Source organism: Lepisosteus platostomus, unplaced genomic scaffold (genome assembly GCF_059453375.1).
Source record: "Lepisosteus platostomus isolate fLepPlt1 unplaced genomic scaffold, fLepPlt1.hap1 Scaffold_105_H1, whole genome shotgun sequence".
Taxonomy (NCBI): domain Eukaryota; kingdom Metazoa; phylum Chordata; class Actinopteri; order Semionotiformes; family Lepisosteidae; genus Lepisosteus; species Lepisosteus platostomus.
Window position 1 is genome coordinate 1 of NW_028291486.1, and position 14,989 is coordinate 14,989.

Below are 14,989 nucleotides of genomic sequence, written 5' to 3' on the forward strand. Positions count from 1 at the left end.
GATCTACAAGAGCACTGTACCTATTTTCTTGACACAATTGTACTCCCCCCAAACCCCTCCCAGTCAATCTTTTCCTCCGAGTCTGCATTATTGTCCAGCCCTCCTGTTCCGCTTGTCCTTCAGCCACTGTTCTGCCGTTTTCTTCCGGGATGCGTGATTCACCTGCTCCGTGGGATGTTGATGGGTCATCATCTCTCGTTGCTCTTACGGCTGGTCTAATCATCTGCTCCTTTCCCACAGGTCTTTCTCCCTCTTGGGGTCCCCCAGACCGTCGCCAGGCCTCCGCCGCACCACCACCTGTATCCTTGGCAGGTAAGTTTTTCTCTTTGACTATATTAGCAAAACTTCTGGCTCTTTTTGGACAGTCTTTAAATACATGCCCTGTAGCCCCACAAAGATTACACATTAGGGCGCTATTACAATCCTTCGCCAGGTGGCCCATCTTTCCGCACCTCCTACATGCTACTTCTCTGCATTCAGTCTGAAAATGTCCGTGCCCGCCACAGTTCCGACACGTTAATGGTTGACCGGGATAATACATGGAACCACGGTTTGCCCCAATGGAGAAGAAGGCGGGCGGATGTAACAGTCCCCCTTCTGCCCCGGGTTTAGACCTCAGGCGCACTGCATATGATCTTTTCCCTGTCCAGTATCCTTCGGCGTCGATTATCTTCCTGCCTGCCCCCTGTACGTCAACAAACCGCCTCAAAAAAGTCATAATGTCCTCCTCAAGCACACGAGGGTTGAACAAATGCACAGTCAGAGTGCGTAATTCTCTTGCAAATAGTGGCTCAATATGAAACTTATCAAGAGGTGCCTGATCTTTTAAACTTTGAGTCTTGGCCCAAAACTCGTCGCAAAGATTACTAGAATGCAGAGTAATATCGTATGTGCCTTTCCAGTAAAAATCCTGCAGGCATAACACGTTCTCCTTCTTCACGCCCAAGATCTTGCCCAAAATGGCCTTCTCGAAGACACTCCTGACCATCCAACCTTCTCTATCTCCTTCCTCTTTCAAGACAAAGCGCACCGTGTCCTTCATTTGTCCCTCACGGGACAATGAAGGTCCGGTCGCCATCCCCGACGCCATCCTACCGGTTGTAGATGTCATCTGGGAGCCCCACCTTCACCCCCTGGGCTCAACCCAGAGCGATTCCAGTGGTGGCTCGATGGTGTTCCCCGCTGATGTTCCTCCAAAGACTGGACTCCTCCACCGGTAGCGTCTCCTTCCCTCCAAGTCCTCTCCCCAGCAACCGTCCACCGCTCCGCCGCCGCCGCCGCCCTTCCCGTACTTCTGGCAAGCCGTCAGACCGCGGTCAAGCCACGTATCCTCAGATCTTGGCCAAAAGGCCGAGAAGCGATGCCCACAAAGGCGCGGACCGACGCGCGGGCGTTCCGCTGGCGCACAGTGGCGCAGGCCGACTCCTCTGGAGCCCGGGACCCGCGCAGCTGCCGGCCTCCCTGCAGCCAGAGGCCTGCCGCGGGACTCTGCTCCCCCTCTCTCTTGCCTGCCCGCCTGCCTTCCTGCCAGTCCCGGGCGGGGGCCCTGCTCTTTGATCTTCTGTCAACGGCCCGACAACGACCGCAGCCGCAGGGGGCGCCAGCCGCCCGGCCTCCTTAGCTTAGGCCCCTCCCACCGGCAGCAGCTGCGCCCAACCGGCTGCAAGCCAAAGCCGAGCGCCAGCACCTGCGGGCAGAGGCAAGGGGCAGCTCTCTCTCGGGAGGGAGGGAGGGACGGGGACGCGCGCGCACACACGCCTGCCTGCCTGCCTGCCGAAAAAAAAGAAAGAAAAGGTGGATATACTAAGTTTTTTGGAGGGAAAACGCCCAGCTGTCGAAAGGGGCCCGCCTGCAGGGACGGGGACGGACACGCACGCAAGCAAGCAAGCAAGCAAGCAAGCAAGCAAGCAAGCCACGCCTGCCTCCCTGGGAAAAGGCTGAAAAACCTAAGTTTTTTGGAGGGAAAACGCACGGGAGCCGAAAAGGGGGCCGGCCTGCTTGCCCAGAGAGTCGAGACGCGGGAAAGCGCACAGAGGGAGCACGGGAACCGAGAGGGCGAGAGAGAGACAGAACACAGAGACACACAGATGGGGGACGAGGGACGAGACCCGAGAAGAAGGAGCTCCAGTCCACTTCGCTTGCTTGCTCGCTCGCTCGCTAGCTAGCTAGCTACCTAGCTACCTACGTCTGTCTTTTCACCGCTGAGAGAAGGTGGTGCACCGCTCCCGGAGGCGCTGCAATACCGGGCCGATGCGTGGAGAGGACGGAGCAAGCTCCTGATCCAGCTCCCTGTTCCAAAAATCCGTTTAATATGTGGTCCCCCGATGGGGGACGTATCAGATATTAAACTGATAAGAACAGATACTACACTTGATCTTAGCCAAAAGGCCGAGAAGCGATGCCCACAAAGGCGCGGACCGACGCGCGGGCGTTCCGCTGGCGCACAGTGGCGCAGGCCGACTCCTCTGGAGCCCGGGACCCGCGCAGCTGCCGGCCTCCCTGCAGCCAGAGGCCTGCCGCGGGACTCTGCTCCCCCTCTCTCTTGCCTGCCCGCCTGCCTTCCTGCCAGTCCCGGGCGGGGGCCCTGCTCTTTGATCTTCTGTCAACGGCCCGACAACGACCGCAGCCGCAGGGGGCGCCAGCCGCCCGGCCTCCTTAGCTTAGGCCCCTCCCACCGGCAGCAGCTGCGCCCAACCGGCTGCAAGCCAAAGCCGAGCGCCAGCACCTGCGGGCAGAGGCAAGGGGCAGCTCTCTCTCGGGAGGGAGGGAGGGACGGGGACGCGCGCGCACACACGCCTGCCTGCCTGCCTGCCGAAAAAAAAGAAAGAAAAGGTGGATATACTAAGTTTTTTGGAGGGAAAACGCCCAGCTGTCGAAAGGGGCCCGCCTGCAGGGACGGGGACGGACACGCACGCAAGCAAGCAAGCAAGCAAGCAAGCAAGCAAGCAAGCCACGCCTGCCTCCCTGGGAAAAGGCTGAAAAACCTAAGTTTTTTGGAGGGAAAACGCACGGGAGCCGAAAAGGGGGCCGGCCTGCTTGCCCAGAGAGTCGAGACGCGGGAAAGCGCACAGAGGGAGCACGGGAACCGAGAGGGCGAGAGAGAGACAGAACACAGAGACACACAGATGGGGGACGAGGGACGAGACCCGAGAAGAAGGAGCTCCAGTCCACTTCGCTTGCTTGCTCGCTCGCTCGCTAGCTAGCTAGCTACCTAGCTACCTACGTCTGTCTTTTCACCGCTGAGAGAAGGTGGTGCACCGCTCCCGGAGGCGCTGCAATACCGGGCCGATGCGTGGAGAGGACGGAGCAAGCTCCTGATCCAGCTCCCTGTTCCAAAAATCCGTTTAATATGTGGTCCCCCGATGGGGGACGTATCAGATATTAAACTGATAAGAACAGATACTACACTTGATCTTAGCCAAAAGGCCGAGAAGCGATGCCCACAAAGGCGCGGACCGACGCGCGGGCGTTCCGCTGGCGCACAGTGGCGCAGGCCGACTCCTCTGGAGCCCGGGACCCGCGCAGCTGCCGGCCTCCCTGCAGCCAGAGGCCTGCCGCGGGACTCTGCTCCCCCTCTCTCTTGCCTGCCCGCCTGCCTTCCTGCCAGTCCCGGGCGGGGGCCCTGCTCTTTGATCTTCTGTCAACGGCCCGACAACGACCGCAGCCGCAGGGGGCGCCAGCCGCCCGGCCTCCTTAGCTTAGGCCCCTCCCACCGGCAGCAGCTGCGCCCAACCGGCTGCAAGCCAAAGCCGAGCGCCAGCACCTGCGGGCAGAGGCAAGGGGCAGCTCTCTCTCGGGAGGGAGGGAGGGACGGGGACGCGCGCGCACACACGCCTGCCTGCCTGCCTGCCGAAAAAAAAGAAAGAAAAGGTGGATATACTAAGTTTTTTGGAGGGAAAACGCCCAGCTGTCGAAAGGGGCCCGCCTGCAGGGACGGGGACGGACACGCACGCAAGCAAGCAAGCAAGCAAGCAAGCAAGCAAGCAAGCCACGCCTGCCTCCCTGGGAAAAGGCTGAAAAACCTAAGTTTTTTGGAGGGAAAACGCACGGGAGCCGAAAAGGGGGCCGGCCTGCTTGCCCAGAGAGTCGAGACGCGGGAAAGCGCACAGAGGGAGCACGGGAACCGAGAGGGCGAGAGAGAGACAGAACACAGAGACACACAGATGGGGGACGAGGGACGAGACCCGAGAAGAAGGAGCTCCAGTCCACTTCGCTTGCTTGCTCGCTCGCTCGCTAGCTAGCTAGCTACCTAGCTACCTACGTCTGTCTTTTCACCGCTGAGAGAAGGTGGTGCACCGCTCCCGGAGGCGCTGCAATACCGGGCCGATGCGTGGAGAGGACGGAGCAAGCTCCTGATCCAGCTCCCTGTTCCAAAAATCCGTTTAATATGTGGTCCCCCGATGGGGGACGTATCAGATATTAAACTGATAAGAACAGATACTACACTTGATCTTAGCCAAAAGGCCGAGAAGCGATGCCCACAAAGGCGCGGACCGACGCGCGGGCGTTCCGCTGGCGCACAGTGGCGCAGGCCGACTCCTCTGGAGCCCGGGACCCGCGCAGCTGCCGGCCTCCCTGCAGCCAGAGGCCTGCCGCGGGACTCTGCTCCCCCTCTCTCTTGCCTGCCCGCCTGCCTTCCTGCCAGTCCCGGGCGGGGGCCCTGCTCTTTGATCTTCTGTCAACGGCCCGACAACGACCGCAGCCGCAGGGGGCGCCAGCCGCCCGGCCTCCTTAGCTTAGGCCCCTCCCACCGGCAGCAGCTGCGCCCAACCGGCTGCAAGCCAAAGCCGAGCGCCAGCACCTGCGGGCAGAGGCAAGGGGCAGCTCTCTCTCGGGAGGGAGGGAGGGACGGGGACGCGCGCGCACACACGCCTGCCTGCCTGCCTGCCGAAAAAAAAGAAAGAAAAGGTGGATATACTAAGTTTTTTGGAGGGAAAACGCCCAGCTGTCGAAAGGGGCCCGCCTGCAGGGACGGGGACGGACACGCACGCAAGCAAGCAAGCAAGCAAGCAAGCAAGCAAGCAAGCCACGCCTGCCTCCCTGGGAAAAGGCTGAAAAACCTAAGTTTTTTGGAGGGAAAACGCACGGGAGCCGAAAAGGGGGCCGGCCTGCTTGCCCAGAGAGTCGAGACGCGGGAAAGCGCACAGAGGGAGCACGGGAACCGAGAGGGCGAGAGAGAGACAGAACACAGAGACACACAGATGGGGGACGAGGGACGAGACCCGAGAAGAAGGAGCTCCAGTCCACTTCGCTTGCTTGCTCGCTCGCTCGCTAGCTAGCTAGCTACCTAGCTACCTACGTCTGTCTTTTCACCGCTGAGAGAAGGTGGTGCACCGCTCCCGGAGGCGCTGCAATACCGGGCCGATGCGTGGAGAGGACGGAGCAAGCTCCTGATCCAGCTCCCTGTTCCAAAAATCCGTTTAATATGTGGTCCCCCGATGGGGGACGTATCAGATATTAAACTGATAAGAACAGATACTACACTTGATCTTAGCCAAAAGGCCGAGAAGCGATGCCCACAAAGGCGCGGACCGACGCGCGGGCGTTCCGCTGGCGCACAGTGGCGCAGGCCGACTCCTCTGGAGCCCGGGACCCGCGCAGCTGCCGGCCTCCCTGCAGCCAGAGGCCTGCCGCGGGACTCTGCTCCCCCTCTCTCTTGCCTGCCCGCCTGCCTTCCTGCCAGTCCCGGGCGGGGGCCCTGCTCTTTGATCTTCTGTCAACGGCCCGACAACGACCGCAGCCGCAGGGGGCGCCAGCCGCCCGGCCTCCTTAGCTTAGGCCCCTCCCACCGGCAGCAGCTGCGCCCAACCGGCTGCAAGCCAAAGCCGAGCGCCAGCACCTGCGGGCAGAGGCAAGGGGCAGCTCTCTCTCGGGAGGGAGGGAGGGACGGGGACGCGCGCGCACACACGCCTGCCTGCCTGCCTGCCGAAAAAAAAGAAAGAAAAGGTGGATATACTAAGTTTTTTGGAGGGAAAACGCCCAGCTGTCGAAAGGGGCCCGCCTGCAGGGACGGGGACGGACACGCACGCAAGCAAGCAAGCAAGCAAGCAAGCAAGCAAGCAAGCCACGCCTGCCTCCCTGGGAAAAGGCTGAAAAACCTAAGTTTTTTGGAGGGAAAACGCACGGGAGCCGAAAAGGGGGCCGGCCTGCTTGCCCAGAGAGTCGAGACGCGGGAAAGCGCACAGAGGGAGCACGGGAACCGAGAGGGCGAGAGAGAGACAGAACACAGAGACACACAGATGGGGGACGAGGGACGAGACCCGAGAAGAAGGAGCTCCAGTCCACTTCGCTTGCTTGCTCGCTCGCTCGCTAGCTAGCTAGCTACCTAGCTACCTACGTCTGTCTTTTCACCGCTGAGAGAAGGTGGTGCACCGCTCCCGGAGGCGCTGCAATACCGGGCCGATGCGTGGAGAGGACGGAGCAAGCTCCTGATCCAGCTCCCTGTTCCAAAAATCCGTTTAATATGTGGTCCCCCGATGGGGGACGTATCAGATATTAAACTGATAAGAACAGATTTTTTTTTTTTTTTTTTTTTTTATTATTACAAAAAGCAAACTTTCAAATATGAACATAAACAATTCACAAATTACAGACAACCAAAATACATAACCCATAAACAGTCAACCTTATAACACAACCCCAAACAAAATACGAACCCAATACATAGCAAATCAATATCACAACTCATCATTATACATTTCCATCATTCCCTCATAATCCCACCCCTCCTGCAATTATAACTCTCAAATCAATCCTTATAGTAAACAAACAAACCTTTCCATCTTTCTTTTGCAGCATGGTATCCCCTTTTCCTTACATCCAATGTTAACTCATTTCTAATTCTGTACAAGAAACTGTTATACAAACCCACCTCACTTGTATGTACTCCATTTTTGGCCAACTTATTCCGTGCTCTCCATAACTCCAGTTTCACCATACTTATTAATATCCATAACATTAAACCAACCCCACGTGAATAAGTACCCTTCTTTATTCCATACAATATCATTTGCAGAGTAATTACAAATCTCGGTACCAATTTCTCAAACACTCCATTACACATCCCCCACATCCTTCTTGCATACCCACATTCCCAAAATACATGGTTTATTGTCTCCTGTTGCTTACATAACGCTCTAGGACATTCTTTCTGCAAGGTCAACTTGTGCCTATATAAAACGTCACGCACTGGGAGCCGCTTCCAGGCTATGAGCCAGTTCAGATCCATCAATTCGTGGCTCAATTCCTTGGGTTGTATTTGACCCCATACTTCATCCGGCAATCCACCAACCAGCTCCACTCCGTCCTTTGTTGCAACTTCTTCGTACAGCACTCTGTGGCTGAGCAGCAATGCAGCCTCCACTCCACTTGCATGCCGCTGGATCCACACCGTGGCATGCCGGTAGTGCCAAGGTAAGTCTTCTCCGTGGGGTGTCTTATTGTCCCATTTAGACAGTCCTCTTAATTTCCCTGCTAACCAAAACCTCACAAAGTATTGAGATACATGAACAAAAGGCTCTTTAAGAGCAACACACAAAGAGGCCACAAAAACACAGTTAATCTTCATAGGCAAGTTTGGAACTCCCCTTCCCCCTTTCCCAATAGGTCTAAACATGTCAGTCCTTTTTACATATTCGTATTTTTTTCCCCAAATGAACCAAAAGGTCTCTCTTATCAAATATCTATTTAATCTCAAAGGTATCGGATACACTGCTGCCAAATAACTCAAAACAGACAAAACTTCAATTTTAATTACAAGCACTTTACCTATATGTGTTAAGCTTTTATTTGACCACTGGCCAAGTCTTACTCTCACCTTTTCCAATTTCTCTAGCCAATTGTAATTGGCCGCATCCCCTTCTTTGAAGTGAACTCCCAGTATCCGCATTGGATCCCTACAGACCTGAAGTCCACTCACTCCATCTTGCCTATCTCTCCATTTCCCAAAAAACTTGATCTTGCTCTTTTCTTTATTCAACCTAGCACCCGAAGCTGCAGCAAAAAGCTCAAAAAGCTCCAGCGCCCTCTGCAGGTCGGCGTCGGAAGACATAAACAAAGTTAAATCGTCCGCATATAGAGCTATCTTAGCCCTTTGTCCACCACCCCCCGGTATCAACACCCCCTCCACTTTCGGGTCTAGACATACTAAACGAGCATATGCTTCAATGTAAATGACAAAAAGCAAAGGAGACAGAGGACATCCCTGCCTTACCCCTGAGTTCTGCCAAACCATATTCCCAATATACCCATTTATTAAGATCTTACTTCCTACTTCTGTATACAAGGTCTGAATCCACCTAATGAAGGTTGAGCCAAACCCCATCTGCTCCATAACCTTCCACAGAAAAGAGTGGGAGACCCTATCAAAGGCCTTTTCCAAATCCAAATTTACTAACATAAGTGACAGGTCCCTTTGTCCTGTCCAAGCTATCAAATCCCTTATCAATTGTAAGGTCCAACTTATTTTTCGACCCTGAACCCCACACGTTTGCTCAATGCCAATAACAGATGGCAGTACCCTTTTTAGCCTATTAACAAGCACTTTGGCAAAGAGCTTGTAGTCCGTACACAAAAGCGTCAACGGTCTCCAATTCTTCAAATCAGTAGCCCTACCCTTCTTAAACAGCAATGTTAAAATCCCCGTCCTCATTGAAATCCCCATATGCCCCTTTTTAAAAATCTCATTCATAACCCGGAGCAGCACGTCACTCAACTCATCCCAAAACATAACATAAAATTCAGCAGGTATGCCGTCCACACCAGGCACCTTACCCTTTTTCATTTCACTCTTAACCTCATTTAATTCCTCTAAAGTAAAGGGTTCCTCTATGCTCAACCTCTCTTTCTCTGCCACTACTTGTGACACCTTTCCCAACACTTCCTGCACTGCCTCCTCCTTTATTTCCTGCTCTGTAAAAAGTTCTTGGTAAAACTCAAGTGCCACTTCCAGCATTCCATCTCTGTCTGACACCACCTGCCCTAACTGATTCTGTACCCCCTCCATCACCCTCCTTCTCTGCCTTCTCCACAAACTATTAAACTGAAACGTTGAACAAGTTTCCGAGAACTGCAATTTATCTATACGTAACTTAAATAAATATTTACGCGCCCTTTTCTCATAATATTCCCTCAATTTCCTTTTAAACGTATAAATCTCCTCTAAATCCACAGGCAAACCTTCATTACTTTTCTCATATAAACAGTTCAATCTTTCTTGCAATACTCTCCCTTCCTTCCTTTCCTCTATCTGTCTCCTCATGCAATATTCCCTTGTTTCTTTTTGAATCCACCTTTTAACTGATTCCCACCACTTTACAATGGGAACATTACAGTACCTTGTTCTTTTCCACATTGTCATCTTCTTCCTTATCAACTCCCTATACTCAGCATCCTCTAGAACCTCAGTGTTAAGTTTCCAGAACCCTTTTCCAAACTTAATACCAGTACCAGCAATCTCAACCATCAAAATGTCATGATCAGAGTGCCAGAAGGGAGATGTTAACACACTCCCTATCCCCAAGTCTCTGGATGCAAAAATATAGTCTAACCTTTTGGCTAAACCCATTGCATTCCTCCATGTAGGGACAGGTTTCCCCTTAGGAACTCTTACAACACAGTCTATCAAACCATATTGTCCTAACAGTTTGTGCATACACCTTACGTCCGGGCTGTCCTTATCTTTCAAATCAATATTAAAATCCCCTCCCATAACTACTTTCCTATTCGTTAAACAAAAAGGAGCCAAATTCGCATAAAAAGCAGAGCGCTGTGCCGCCACTGCAGGAGCATACACACACACAAACCGGAAATTCACTCCACTCACCACAACATCCACGCTCATTAGCCTACCGGCCACGCCCACTTCACTTCTTTCCACTACAAAGTCGTGGGACCCAAACAAGATCCCGATGCCCGTTGAATGTACTCCTCCCACGCTCCATCTGGACGTTCCTTTTACCCATTCACCTGTAAAAGACTCCACATCCCTGCTATCTTTTAAATGCACTTCTTGCAAAAAACAAACAGTGAATTCCAAAGACTTCAAATAATCAAAAACTGCTGTTCTTTTAATTCTATCCCTCAAACCCCTTACATTAAGTGTTAAAATCTTCATCATAAATAAATTGGTTTAACAATAACCATCATTTACCCATTTTCTTGCAAGAAACGTGAACCGTACGAACACCATCTTATTCTCTTCTTCACTTGGCCCACTTATCCATAAAGCCCCCACCTTTTCTTTAGATTTCTCCACCTCTACTTTTACATTCTTGTACTCTTTTAACATTTTCTTAACACCCCCCGCTTCCGCAGGGTATACTACATTCCCATTTGACCACTTACATGCACTTATAAACTCCTTATGAACATTCAACTTAAGCTTTGCACCCTGCCTACTACTTTTTTTCTTTTCAAAACTAGCCTCAGCTGCCTCTACCTCACTCACCCAACCCTTCATCAAATCTTCTAATTTGAACCTCTTTACTCGCAGCTCTTTAGCATCTTCTGCATAAACCTGAAATGTACATATTTCGCCCGACCTCACTTCCGGTCTTAAATTAATACCCATTTTCCCAAATACAGATCCATCGAAGAACTCAGGCCATTCAATAGTCGCTGTCTTAGCGTCCCATCTGCAATACCTCCTGAAGGTCGGAGGTAAAAGCGCTTCAAACCACACTTCTTTCTCCTTCTCCGCCACCTCACCAGGCAAGTCGCTGTCTTGTGTTAACATTTGCAGGGACACATTTGACGATGACAGAGGCGATTCTGACACGCAGGCTGTCCCCTCTCCCCCCTCTTCCAAGGTAGGCATCGGGGTTACACTGTCTTCACTTTGCTCAGACGACTCCTGCCACATCTCGGGAACTTCCTCACTTCTTCCTATCTTCTTACCCAGGTCTTCCTCCGACTCCGGATGCTTCCTCTTGACTTTACACTTCAGATGAAACTCTCCCCCCCCAGCGTTCTCCATTCTGTCTTCCTCACCTCCCTCCGCTCTATCCGCCCAACTTATTGCATCCACTGCCTTCTTCATCAACTCCAATCCCGGCATATCTCTTGAAGTCCCAACCTCCTGATAATCCGCAGAAGGACTTGCACCCAGTATATTCTCCTGGTCCCCTTCTGCCTGAGCCTGCTCTTTCTCAGCCTCATCACTCACAGATATATCCATGTTGACCACATCTCCATCCATTGCATCCTCCTGCCTGCCCTCCGTAGCACTTGAGGCTGACCGCGTCCCAACGGCACCCCGCACAACCTCTGCATAGTTCTTCTTCCTTTTATCGCAGTCTTTAAATGTGTGCCCCTCCCCTCCACACAGATTACACCTCACCTCCTCTTTACAATCAGCCATCCAATGCCCCACTCCTCCACATTTCCTGCACACCTTTTCCCTACAATCAGCAGCGTGATGGTCGGGCTTCCTGCAGCGTCTGCACACTGAAGGCTGTCCATAATAATATAAATAACCATTGTTCGAGCCAATCGAAAAGGTTGCTGGGGGGTGCAACAGACCATCCGGGGAATTCGCATCGAAGCGGAGCCTCACTCTGTATCGATTCTTCCCATTCCACACTCTCTTTCTATCCATCATTTTAGCCCCAAACCCCTGTATGTCAACAAACCTCTTCAGGAAATAAACAATATCTTCCTCTGGGACATACGGGTTAAACATTGTAACCGTTAAGGTTCTCAGTTCCCGGGCAAAGAGAGGTTCTATTATGTAATCCACAAATGGCTTAGCATCCTTCCTCAAACTGACAGTGTTCCATATCTTCATTGCTAAGTCCTCGGTATACAAAGAAAGATCAAAGATCCTCTTACCAGGAAAGTCCTGCAAGCAGAAGATGTCTTCAGGCTCCAAACTCAAGGCTTTAAACAGCACCTCCTCTTCAAAAGCATCCCTTGAGACCAGCTCCGTCCTCTCATCTCCAACCCGTTGCACAAAACGCACAGTATGCCTCGCTCTCCCCTCTCGTGTCCTCGCTGCTCCTTCCATCGTAGAAAAAAAAGGCCGGAAACCTCCGCCTCTGAGAAAAAAAAACTTCCAGGAAAGTCCCTGAAGCGCGATCCCTGTCTCTCTCTCCCCCCAGCCAAGACCAAGCTGCGGACAAGCCACACACTTGATCTTAGCCAAAAGGCCGAGAAGCGATGCCCACAAAGGCGCGGACCGACGCGCGGGCGTTCCGCTGGCGCACAGTGGCGCAGGCCGACTCCTCTGGAGCCCGGGACCCGCGCAGCTGCCGGCCTCCCTGCAGCCAGAGGCCTGCCGCGGGACTCTGCTCCCCCTCTCTCTTGCCTGCCCGCCTGCCTTCCTGCCAGTCCCGGGCGGGGGCCCTGCTCTTTGATCTTCTGTCAACGGCCCGACAACGACCGCAGCCGCAGGGGGCGCCAGCCGCCCGGCCTCCTTAGCTTAGGCCCCTCCCACCGGCAGCAGCTGCGCCCAACCGGCTGCAAGCCAAAGCCGAGCGCCAGCACCTGCGGGCAGAGGCAAGGGGCAGCTCTCTCTCGGGAGGGAGGGAGGGACGGGGACGCGCGCGCACACACGCCTGCCTGCCTGCCTGCCGAAAAAAAAGAAAGAAAAGGTGGATATACTAAGTTTTTTGGAGGGAAAACGCCCAGCTGTCGAAAGGGGCCCGCCTGCAGGGACGGGGACGGACACGCACGCAAGCAAGCAAGCAAGCAAGCAAGCAAGCAAGCAAGCCACGCCTGCCTCCCTGGGAAAAGGCTGAAAAACCTAAGTTTTTTGGAGGGAAAACGCACGGGAGCCGAAAAGGGGGCCGGCCTGCTTGCCCAGAGAGTCGAGACGCGGGAAAGCGCACAGAGGGAGCACGGGAACCGAGAGGGCGAGAGAGAGACAGAACACAGAGACACACAGATGGGGGACGAGGGACGAGACCCGAGAAGAAGGAGCTCCAGTCCACTTCGCTTGCTTGCTCGCTCGCTCGCTAGCTAGCTAGCTACCTAGCTACCTACGTCTGTCTTTTCACCGCTGAGAGAAGGTGGTGCACCGCTCCCGGAGGCGCTGCAATACCGGGCCGATGCGTGGAGAGGACGGAGCAAGCTCCTGATCCAGCTCCCTGTTCCAAAAATCCGTTTAATATGTGGTCCCCCGATGGGGGACGTATCAGATATTAAACTGATAAGAACAGATTTTTTTATTTTTTTTTTATTATACAAAATACAAAATAAAACACCAGAACTACAAATACATAAGTCCAAAAACACAATCAAAAACAAAAAACAATTACACAGCTAAATCAAAGATATCATAATCTCATCCCTTATATAGACACAACCCACCCCAATACAATTCCCCTGCTCAAAAACAAACCCACAATTAACATGAAGCAGATATGCGTACATAAAATAAACAACTTACTTGAAAAACACAGTACATGATTTCCAACCCCAACCCTATTTACCATAATCCCGCCCCTTATGCAAATTACCTTCCACCCCCAAATTCACCCAACAGTCTTATTTACAAATTACAGGAACATTAAAGGACCTAGACTATTTCCAATCCCAGATATCCACTATGGATTTCCATTTCTCCTTTGCGGCATGAAAACCCCATCTTTTTATGTCCCCTTCTACCAACCCTCTCAAATTCCATAAAAGCCTTCTATATAACCCATCTACTGTACAAACAATTCCCCTCTTGACTAACAAATTCCTGGAATTCCATAACTCAAACTTAATTAAACTAACTAGCAACCATAACACAAAGCTCTTAGCGTTTGCCCCACCTCCCACCTTCAACCCATATAACACAACTGCAGGAAGTACACAGAAAGTGGAGGACAGGCTACTAAACAAAGTTTCACATTTGTTCCAGGTCCGCTGAGCAAAATTACAGTCCCAAAACACGTGGCTGATCGACTCCACCGCATGACACCCGGCTCTAGGACACTCCTGCTGCTTTGTCAGCTTATGTTTGAACAAAACCTCACGAACTGCCAAACGACCCCAAGCGGATAGCCAGTTCAAATCCATTAGATGGTGCTGTAGCCCTCTGGGCTGGACTCGCCGCCAGACCACGTTGGGGACGCCACCTACGAGGCTGGCCTCTTCAGCTTGAGTTACTGCAGAATAGAGCCGTCTGTGGTTAAGCAGGACCTGGTGATCTTTAAGCTCAGGGTGCTGTTTCAGCCAGTGTGTCGCATGCCGATAGTGCCATGGCAGATCGTTCCCATGAGGCAAACTGTTGGACCACTGAGCCAGGGCGCGCACGTGGCTAGATAGCCAGAACCTGACAAAATACTGAAAGGGATGTGAGACTGGGGAATGCAGAGCTATACACAGGCCAGACACATATATACAGTTTAGCTTTACAGGGAAGTTGGGAACTCCCCGTCCGCCTTCTTCCACTGGGCGATACATATCGACTCTGCGCACATACTCATATTTTCCCCCCCACATGAACATAAAAACCTCCCTTACCAGATATCTGTTGAAGCGCGCAGGCATGGGATACACCGATGCTAGATAAACCAGCACAGGCAGAAACACCACTTTCAGGATCAGGACTTTACCTACAAAGGACAGCTGCTTGTTCTTCCAGTGCGTCAGCTGCAGCCTAGCCTTCTCCAGCCTCTGGGACCAATTGCACCAAGCAGCATCCTGTGCCGTGAATAACACCCCTAGAATCTTAAGGGGCCCTTGACAGATGTCCAATCCATGCGCTGGTCCCAGCTGTTCTTTCCAAGGCCCGAAGAACTTGATCTGACTTTTCCCCCTGTTTAGCTTTGCACCTGACGCGAGGGAGAAGTTCTCGAAGACGTCCAAGGCCGCCTGTAGGCTAAGGTAAGAGCTGAGAAATAAGGTAACATCGTCAGCATATAATGCCACCTTAACTCTTTTTCCTCCACTCCCAGGTACGAGGATCCCGTCAATGGATGGCTCCTTCTGGACTGCCCGCGCATAAGGTTCCATATATAGTGCAAAAAGTAATGGGGACAGGGGGCAGCCCTGACGCACA

The 14,989-nt window shown here is 52.7% G+C and overlaps 6 non-coding genes across 6 annotated transcripts; all 6 read right to left on the minus strand.

Annotated features, from left to right (window-relative positions):
- Positions 1-2,209: 2,209 nt before the first annotated feature.
- On the minus strand, positions 2,210-2,400 carry LOC148637826 (U2 spliceosomal RNA). Its single transcript, XR_015931163.1, has one exon. It is a non-coding gene; the product is annotated as a U2 spliceosomal RNA (small nuclear RNA).
- Positions 2,401-3,247: 847 nt separating this feature from the next.
- Positions 3,248-3,438, minus strand: LOC148637827 (U2 spliceosomal RNA). The gene has a single exon (XR_015931195.1). It is a non-coding gene; the product is annotated as a U2 spliceosomal RNA (small nuclear RNA).
- An 847-nt stretch (positions 3,439-4,285) lies between these two features.
- LOC148637828 (U2 spliceosomal RNA) lies at positions 4,286-4,476 on the minus strand. The gene has a single exon (XR_015931206.1). It is a non-coding gene; the product is annotated as a U2 spliceosomal RNA (small nuclear RNA).
- Positions 4,477-5,323: 847 nt separating this feature from the next.
- On the minus strand, positions 5,324-5,514 carry LOC148637829 (U2 spliceosomal RNA). The gene has a single exon (XR_015931217.1). It is a non-coding gene; the product is annotated as a U2 spliceosomal RNA (small nuclear RNA).
- An 847-nt stretch (positions 5,515-6,361) lies between these two features.
- On the minus strand, positions 6,362-6,555 carry LOC148637830 (U2 spliceosomal RNA). The gene has a single exon (XR_015931178.1). It is a non-coding gene; the product is annotated as a U2 spliceosomal RNA (small nuclear RNA).
- Positions 6,556-13,005: 6,450 nt separating this feature from the next.
- Positions 13,006-13,199, minus strand: LOC148637831 (U2 spliceosomal RNA). The gene has a single exon (XR_015931179.1). It is a non-coding gene; the product is annotated as a U2 spliceosomal RNA (small nuclear RNA).
- Between the last annotated feature and the right edge of the window lie 1,790 nt (positions 13,200-14,989).